Genomic DNA, 1,100 nt, shown 5'->3' on the forward strand with positions numbered 1-1,100 from the left:
ATCACCATTTCATCCTAGAAGCCCCAGCTGTACAGCATTTCGCAGCTTACAAAATGCTTTGCAAACATTCTCATATGACACTTACCCAGCACTATGAAGCTGGCTGAGAAGGTAGCACCAGCCTCCCTTTGAAGGTGAGGAAGCTGAAGCACAGAGAGTTTAAGGGGCTTGCTCAAGGTGACACAGAGCAGCAGGTCTTGAACCAAGGTTTCTTTTCTTTGGCTGTGCTGGGTCTTACCTGCGGCATGTGGGACCTTCGATCTTCCCTGTGCCCTGCAGGATCTTTGGCTGCAGCATTTGAACTCTTAGCTGTGGCATGTGGGATCTAATTCCCTGACCAGGGATTGAACCCAGGTGCCCTGCATTGAGAGTGCAAAGTCTTAGCCACTGGACCACCAGGGAAGTCCCTTGAATCAAGCTTTCTAACTTAAAATCCAGTGTGTTTTCCAAGGCCCTGTGGTCTTTAACATTTTAACTTTGTATGGTCTTACTGCATTGCCAGTGATGGCCCCACTTTCTCCCTATGACACTAGGGTCGGCATTCAGATAACCCCTGCGCATCTTGTAACCTGGCAAGGCTTTGGCCTGAGTTGCTTGGCCTCTGGCTACAGATCACACCATTTTCCATGTTAACAGCACCTATTGGTAGCTGTCAGCTTCCATAGCTCCTCCTTTCCTTGGGTGAACGAACACCCACTGGATTCTGGGAGGACACAGATGGAGAGCTTCAGGCAGAGAATTCTCTGTGACCACTGGATGTCAGTACTGATCTACACCTCTTTCCAAGCCAGGCAGAGCCACTAGCTCTGGGATTTAAAATGGAACAGGAGAGGCACGTTGATCAAAAGCTAAGTGTACCGTGACTTCATATTTTAATTAAACAGTTGGGTTTCTGCAGCCCCATCTCTGAAGGCTGCTCTTCTTGGATTCCCCCTCTAAGTTGTTTGGCTTAGCTGTTCAACTGGACCTGATCTAGCAGGAAAGAGAGCAACTGGGATACCAAGCAAAGCTGAGGACATCTCTGTTGGCTGGTTAATTTCCTTTCCCAGGATGGTACGACTTCAGATGTAGCAAAAGTACCACCAAGCAAAGAGTTTAAG

General features: G+C 48.3%; 1 non-coding gene across 1 annotated transcript; it reads right to left on the reverse strand.

Annotated features, from left to right (window-relative positions):
* Positions 1–329: 329 nt before the first annotated feature.
* Positions 330–402, reverse strand: TRNAE-CUC. The gene has a single exon. It is a non-coding gene; the product is annotated as a tRNA-Glu (tRNA).
* Positions 403–1,100: the final 698 nt, after the last annotated feature.

This window comes from Bubalus bubalis, chromosome 23 (genome assembly GCF_019923935.1).
Source record: "Bubalus bubalis isolate 160015118507 breed Murrah chromosome 23, NDDB_SH_1, whole genome shotgun sequence".
Taxonomy (NCBI): domain Eukaryota; kingdom Metazoa; phylum Chordata; class Mammalia; order Artiodactyla; family Bovidae; genus Bubalus; species Bubalus bubalis.